Source organism: Thermobia domestica, chromosome 8 (genome assembly GCF_964235325.1).
Source record: "Thermobia domestica chromosome 8, izTheDome1.hap1.1, whole genome shotgun sequence".
Classification (NCBI taxonomy): Eukaryota; Metazoa; Arthropoda; class Insecta; order Zygentoma; family Lepismatidae; genus Thermobia; species Thermobia domestica.
Genome location: NC_137461.1, coordinates 120,913,316 through 120,921,188, shown reverse-complemented (window position 1 = coordinate 120,921,188; position 7,873 = coordinate 120,913,316). Strand labels below are relative to the sequence as shown.

General features: G+C 36.0%; 1 protein-coding gene across 1 annotated transcript in view; it reads left to right on the top strand.

Moving 5' to 3' along the window:
• The first annotated feature begins 2,035 nt into the window (after positions 1-2,035).
• Positions 2,036-7,873, top strand: part of LOC145693178 (uncharacterized) — a 28,075-nt gene continuing 22,237 nt past the window's right edge. Inside the window, exon 1 of the mRNA XM_081768948.1 lies at positions 2,036-2,180. The gene's annotated coding sequence lies outside the window, so the exon portion shown is untranslated. The remainder of the gene's footprint in view (positions 2,181-7,873) is intronic.

Sequence of the window (7,873 nt, the reverse complement as noted above, 5' to 3'; positions counted from 1 at the left end):
TCCCACAGTTTTCAGCAGTTCATTTTTTCATGTTTTCAGCAGCCTATAAATTCGAAAGGAAACATTTGTGCAAACAGGTTGGTCTATACTTTTTGCCTTATCTTGGTGTCAGAAATCGTCTCCCAAACGTGGGGCCGCGGTGGCTCAGTGGTAGAGCGTTCACCTCTGGTGCATGGGGTCCCGGGTTCAAACCCTGCTCCCGCCAAGTGAACTTTGTGGTGAACAAACACCGTGTGCGTGGGTTTTCTCGGGGTTCTCCCGTTCCTCCCACTTTCTTCATTCCACCATTTCATTCATCTCATAATCACCGTCTCCTTTAGCCTAACCGGCATAACCGTGGGACGTAAAACTCAAAGATTTCATTTCATTTCATCTCCCAAACGTTGTCGGTATTGTTTTGAGACACCCTGTATAAATGTGAAATATCATTGCCAAGTATAGTTGATGTTCAGATAATCCTGGTAAGCCATCTTTCATACAGCCAGAAATATACTACCGAGTAGCATTTTGTATTCTGTGCTTACAAGGGAAGTTAGGGAGAAAACACTCGCCTACAGAGAAACTAAGCATGCCATTTGAAAGACCAATTCATGCTGATTACAACAAAGCTAATAAAATTCCTGTACTGTTGAGAGCTTTTCGAGAGATTCAACATTAAATGCACGATTATGCCTCCTAGAAGTAGGATGCCAGAAGTATGTAACCAAAGTATTCTCTCCCATGGTGAAGCCTGATGGTTTGAACTTGCTACTGCTTGATCACTGGGCTCCATTCACAAACAAATTGTCAATTGCAAGTTGGATGACGGATGGTAAAGACGTGATGGTTGAGAACGATTTGTACATCCATTTGATGTGTTTGATTTCCGATCAATCAAAGATTATGGCAGGAGATTTGTACATAGTATTAAACTTCTTTATCCGGACCTTATGATGTGCCAACGAAACAATCAAATAATAAAGTTCGTGTTCATGCTAATGAATCACTTCAGATCACCGCGATACATTGGAGTGTTTCATTCAGTTTGCGTTCCACAAGGCAGGTTACAGAACAAATTATATACCTTTTGAGCCACTTGTCGAATTTGCTTTTCGATTTGGTTATGCAAATTGTTCTCTTAACTGATGCAACGCATTTGCACATATACAATGTTCATACTGCAAGGAGGTATTTTGCCTGAGGCATGTCTTCGTAGAACAGAAGAACAACAGTGCTCAATTTTCTTCTTTTTACCTATCATTATTGTGAACAGTATATATAATGATTAACAAACGTTACATTAGTTATTGCAAAACAATTTTTTCTGTTACCTCCGATATTCAATGTCAATATTCGTTACTATTAATAATGTTGTACTTAACGCGTCTAAATGCGCATATTCTCATTTTTTCGTATAAACTTCCAAGTTGAATCTCTCAAACAGATCTCAACCATACAGGAATTTCAGCTTGTTGTAATCAGCATGAATTGGTGATTCAAATGGCATACTTAGTTTCTCTGCAGGCGAGTACTTTCTCCCGAACTTCCCTTGTTAGACAACATAACTTTTCAGATGAAAGATCTTAAGAACTTTTCAGAGACTTTTCAGAACTTTTCAGATACAGTACAGGTAATTATTGATCAGCTCTCGTATAAAGGAGTTTTGGTAAACATGACTTAAGAACGTAATCATTTGTAAGATAAAGGTTTCGCGACAACGAGATAGTGGGTTCTAAAAGAAGATGCCATTGGTTTACAACGAGACTTGAAAGAAGGAATATTTTAGTTTTACTGGCAAGAAGATGAAAACAATGAAAAAAAAATGAATACCTTGTTATTGCCATAACATATGGGAACGTGAGGTCACTCAGGGATTGTTACAGAAGTTGGCAAAATAATAACTTTTGTTTCCGTGTGTACACTATAGCTAAGTTCTGATAATGACGTGTAAGAAAAAATATGTGCGATTATAAAGTACAAAGTTCAGAATAAGAAGGAGGTTGGCAGCGTTACAATAAACAGGAGAGCAAACTACCCAGATACACTGTAAGAAAAAGGAATGCGCTCGATTTGTGGCTACCCTACAGTATGATCAGCTGTTCAATTTGTTACTTTCGTATCTTTTCGAAATAATGGTGAAATAATGTTTGAACTTGTGTTTGTTTCCTGTATACTAGATAGAAACATATCGAAGCATATCAGTAAGTACTTTTTCTTCTATAGATACATTATTTTTTAAAGTAGGTAATAGTATAGGCCTAAATAGAATGTGACCAAAAGGTATCTTCCATCATATGTTCATAAAGTTAGCGATGAGTCCTAACATGTTGACTTCACATGTCTTTATGAGATCTAGCAGTATGAAACTTGTCTTCTCACTCTATTAATATGCCAAAGGCGAGTTCGAATTGAGATCTTCCATAGAATCGAGGTTATAGTGGTTAATTTACGTGCTCGTAGTTGCAGGTTCAAATCTTGTTGGCAGCAGAATAACTTGCTAGGATAGAATACCAACCAGTTCGATAAATTCTGTTCTGCCGAGTCTCGGCTTCCTAAGGACGTAAAACAATATATTTAATTTATATACGTATACAGATGTATCTAAAGATCCTTTACAACGCTTGGGAAGTAAATCTATTCATAGAAACAAGAAAAATACAGTAAACAATTTCTCAGAATCACTTTATTTCAGAGATACAGCATGCCGAAATTGCAAGGAAATGAACTTCGTAGGTTAATTAAGCCGAAAACTACTAGCCATAGTGCTGAGGTAGTCTGTTGTCATCTTAGATTTGTAATCTTCTCTTTGTTAAAAAAAAAAAAAAAAAAAAAAAAGAAAAAGAAACCTTAGCTGCGGGTGAAAGGGATTCCCCTAAAAGAAAAGATGAGTCCGACTGATAACGTACAGAACGACGTCCAAGCAAGTAACAAAAATTCATTGACAGAACATCGGTATCTCGAACAGAATCAAGATACAATGATTTGTGTGTGTGTGTGTATTGTGCGTAGCTAAATTAATATAGTGGCTAAAATAAAATAAAAAAATACTAAGTTTAACGCCCAATGATCATGCCCTGTGGATTAAAGAAGACAGATAGTTAATGAAAGTTATTGATTATGGAAGAATATTGGTGGAATAAGAATGTGGGATATTTATCTGGGAAGTTCATTATCTCACACGTTCGGCAGCCTGCATCTCTGAAACAAACCGATTCAGAAAAAAATATTTATTGGCATACTTGTTTTTCGTTTCTACAGTATAAGTAGATTCACCTCCCAAGTATTGCAAACGATGTTTAGAAACACCTTGTTAATATAAATCATTAACAAAATTCAAATTAACGGGAGGAATACGGGTGAATTCCGTCTTGTACAATATAAAGTTATTCCTTTGCTCTTATAAATTTACCTTTATGTTAAGGAACTTATATTCCTGATAAAATGAAAATTAATGTAATTTTCATTTAACGCCCCACGGTTATACCCTTTAAGCCAGGGATGCAAATAAGCAACAAAATCGCCCCAGAAAAAAGCTACTATCCCATATTTCATAATAGAAATCATTTACTTACCTTCGATATTATATTAAATACTCGCCGACACCGATGAACCACTCGCCCCGGGCGAGTGGGCGAGTGCTTATTTGCATCCCTGCTTTAGGCTAAAGGGGATGGTTGATTATTATTGATAGTGAATGATCCTGGAATAATTAGTAGAACAGAGATGTGGGAGGAAACGGGAGAATCCCAAGAAAACATGAGTACATAATGTTGTTAACGACAAACTCACGTGAGCACCGTCATGGCTACGTGAATAGAATACGTGCCTTTGGTGTGCTAGAACCGAGTTCGATTCCCGACGTTAGCTCATGCGATTCGGATCCTACGTTACGTTGTAGGTCCACGTCTCATATAGCCTCGCTGCTGAACGGGACGCTAATCTCAAATCCTAAACGAACTCACGTGACCTGGGACCTTATGTTTCCGCTTAGTAATTCGAAGTATAGTAACCAGTGTTCGAAGTGGAAAAGACGCAGAGGCGGTATGTTTTATTACAATTTTGATTCGACATACCTGCTATCTAAATGTTAAAATACAATGAGGGTAATGTTGCCTAAAAGATTGCATTTATATTTACATAATGACTGAAAACCATTCTGTAATTACGGGGGGGGGGGGAGAAACCTTGATCCACCGCCAACAACTTCCTGGAAAAAAATTTTAAAATATCCCCTTATGTTGTATTACAGAGAATTATAAACTTAAATGATCAAAAACCTAGTTTTTTATATTAACAATTTCCTGCGGGAAAACTTCCGGACCCGCTACTCGACTGAGGGGTATTCCAATCACTTGAAGATCCACCTCCACAGCAGACAACACCTAAGTTCGCCCATGCTCAAAACACGATATTTACATAACCCTTTCGGGCCTGACGGCAACAAATGTGTACATTATATTTTAAGGTTAATATAATTATGCGGGAGGATTCAAAATGGCTGGGTTATGATGTCAGTATTCTTTGAACTTGTTTAAATCACTTTCCGCTATTTCTCTGGTACCAGGCATTTTGAATCCTCCAGAGTAATTATATAAGTCTTAAAATACTATCGACAGGGCCGAAGAGGTTAAGCCAAGAACACACACACATACATAAGAAAGAATTAATTCAATATGGCAAATCAAAATATATGCTAGATGAACTTCTTTGATGATACCTCATTTTCAAAACAAAAGATAGGAAAAATAACAAAAATATCGTGTTGTCAACTTAGAAAATTATTTCTAAATAAGAAATAAAATCTTTTTACGTGCAAAACTATTCATCAATTACTGTGTATAAAAATGGATTTATTAGAGATACTTAGCATCTACTCTCCAGTTACGGTATGTCTTGATCACTGCAAAACCAGAGGTGGTATGTCTTCATCACAGTAAAAACCAGAGGCGGTATGGCATACCACAGCATACCGTCTCACTTCGAACACTGATAGTAACAGAACATAGTTAATCTTTTTTTTTTTATTACCAAATATTTGTGTTTGGTAATATTATGTAAAATTAGCTCAAATAATCGTTCTTCTTAAGGAAAAAATACATTTATGGAATTATTATTTGCGAAAAAGTTTGAATCTTTCTCCCCTTAGGATACGTATTTTAAAGAAAGTCCAGTTCAAAATAGATACTATATATTTTCATATATATATATATATATATATATATATATATATATATATATATATATATATATATATATATATATATATATATATATATATATATATATATATAGATAGATAGATAGATAGATATAGATAGATAGATAGATAGATAGATAGATAGATAGATAGATAGATAGATAGAGAGAGAGAGAGAGAGAGAGAGAATGATTCAGTTATTTTTACTTCCGAGTGACGAAATATGGTAATCGTAAAAAAAAAAAAATCTACTTTGAGATTTCTACGGATTTACACGTTTCATGGCCCATAGATACTAGAAAAGGTATTTTTCACCTATGTCTGTCAATTCGTTCCCTCGGCAATTTGTCCTGCTGTACACTCCCCTAGAAGCCATAGCATTCAACGTATGTGAACCAAAATTTAACCTTAAGATTTTTGTGCGGTTCTCCAGGAGGAATTTCGAATTTTCTTCCTAGCCCTAAATGAAAAAAAAAGTATTCTATTTAGTTAAACATTGCTTTGTTTATATGAGTAAAGTTTAAGAACAATCTATTCAGGGGTGCCCACAAAGGGGGGCTATGACGCAAACTGTGTCATTGAAATATTTGGGGGGGGGGTTAAAAATCTATATAAATATGTTTGAGGGGATGTAAAAATTAATCGAAAAGATTTTTTTCATGGAAGAACACCTACGGTCTACGGATAGACCATTGAGGGGGGGGGGTGCGTCATGGACATGAGGGGGTTAGGCACCACTGATCTATTTATCCGAAACATATAGGTTCCATAGTTTGTTTCAAAAAGATTATGACCATACCATAAGCAGACATTACCGTAAATGTTTTGTCATCACTATAGGCTCACTTCACGCAATATGAGACGCTTCTATCGTCTGCAGTATCTTTGTTTTAAAGTACAAATTTCCCTTTTGCCATCGTTCATAAATTGGATTCTTCTTCACCTCCACCTTTCATCTTCTTCCATATTTTTTTTACTATATTTGTAATTTTTAAGGAGTTTGGTTGACCAACAAAAACTGTTTTGTATATTAATCTTGATTCTTGAATGTTCATGTGTCCGTCCGACCTTGTCACAAAACACGTCCGTCAGTCCGGGAGACAAAAAAATCTCTAGAATTACATGACGAATCACCATCAATTTTGACAAGGATGCAGAGAGACAAAGGCTACGAATCACGTACACTGATGGAGGTGATATTCAAACCGAAAGTCAAGGAATTCAATTATTTCTGGTTTTAACGTTCATTACTGTAGACCAAAAACGGTAATAGACAGCGTGAAGCGGATTCCTACAATCGATTAAACGCCCCATGAATATATTTAATCTCCATCCTCAACTCTACTAAATCCGGAAGTAATAGAAATACCCTACAATCTTCGGTTTCAATATTGATTTACATAGAGCAAAAAATGATAAAAGATAGCGAGAAGCGTTTTTCCTTTTGCAGTCCGGGATGGATCTAGTGTCCTAGGACTAGATACCCTCGACTCTTGTAAACATCTATCAAATCGGAAGTAAGAGAAATCAACCACCTCTTGTTTTTACGTTGTTCGCTATAGAATCAAAACAATAGATAACAACAAAATAAAATGAAATACTGTATTCAGTTTAACGTCCAACCTTTATGCCTTATTAATAAGGGAGACGGATAATTAAAGTAAGTGAGTGATTATGGAAGAATTGGTGAAATAAAAATATGGGAAGAAACGGGAATACTCCTAGAAAACCCAAGGAGACGATGTTGTCCACCACGAACTTACTTGGACGGGGATCGAATCAGGTACCCCACGCACCAGAGTAAAGCGCTCTACCACTTAGCTACATATTCCCCAATAAATAAAAAGAGGAGATGTTCTGTAATTACTTAAACCTTACAAGAATATATTCTATCTCTGCTCTAGTCTCTCTCTACTAAAACGGAAGTTGTATAAATATACCACCATTTCCGGTTTCAATATTAATTGAGAACATATGACGCCATAGAGACCAAACTGCTTTACTTGATGTACATGTGGTAGTGCTACTTGTTTATCATATACCTAAACGGCGTGACAAACATCTTGGCATTTGAAGGCGGCGCTCCCAGTTCCCTTTAAATGCTGCTAGCAAATGAGAGGCCAGCGGTATTGCCACGTTTATTTTGTACACATCTACGTCCATCCTCTGCCACCTGATCGCGCTATAGTTCGCCTGCTTAGCCATAGCCACACCCCTTAGCACTCGGCAACTTCGCGTCAGAGCTTGCGTTTTATTCGTTTAGCTGAAATGCCAAGATGTTTGTCACAGACTTTAGTAATATGTAAAGAGTTTAACTTTCCACTTTTATTCTCTAGTATTGTTTTTTTTTTCGATTGTTGTTAGCACTTTATTTTTCTTCTTTCACTAAGTTGAACTTCTCAATTTTCAACACTTTCAGTCGTTTTACGTTATTTTTCGTAGTACCTATCTTCTTACTTCGAGCATGCAATACGTCAGATAACGTAAATTGAGAAAGAGCTTTCGGAAAAATTTTACTCAATCAATTACATAGGTACGCTTTTCTTTTTCTTCACAGATGAACCAAATTTTAAATAAATATATAAAATATCCAACCTTTAGAACAGCTTAATTTTGTCATATATATCAGAAGAACTGGAACGCGTAATATGCACATAAATAAATAAATAAAACTTAGGGTCATCACAATTAACTTTC